This window comes from Glossina fuscipes, unplaced genomic scaffold (genome assembly GCF_014805625.2).
Source record: "Glossina fuscipes isolate IAEA_lab_2018 unplaced genomic scaffold, Yale_Gfus_2 2, whole genome shotgun sequence".
Classification (NCBI taxonomy): domain Eukaryota; kingdom Metazoa; phylum Arthropoda; class Insecta; order Diptera; family Glossinidae; genus Glossina; species Glossina fuscipes.
In genome coordinates this window covers 23,311,324-23,311,701 of record NW_023998416.1, presented here as the reverse complement: position 1 = coordinate 23,311,701, position 378 = coordinate 23,311,324, and positions in this window count along the sequence as shown.

Sequence of the window (378 nt, the reverse complement as noted above, 5' to 3'; positions counted from 1 at the left end):
TCCCTGAAAAATGAACATCTATTTTGTTTATGCACAGCATACGTTTAAGTAAATATTCCAAACTTGTTAATAACTTCATTGTTCGATTTATATCAAAACCTTTTTACAGTTTCCATATTATCCGGATGCCTTCAGCAATTATTTTCAAAACCAATTTTTCACCGGTACGTTTTCGTCAACGTATGATATATCTCTTGATGTATAACTTTCTCATCTCAACAAGGAAATTAAATGAAATATAATTTCAAGCATCAAGGCTTCTCTATTCCCGCTACATGAAGCCGATAAAATCTTTCGAAAGCAGCAATCAAACAAGATTAATTGATTTATTGTCGATTAAGCAAGCATCTGCATAATGTCACATATTGGTAAGCGAAA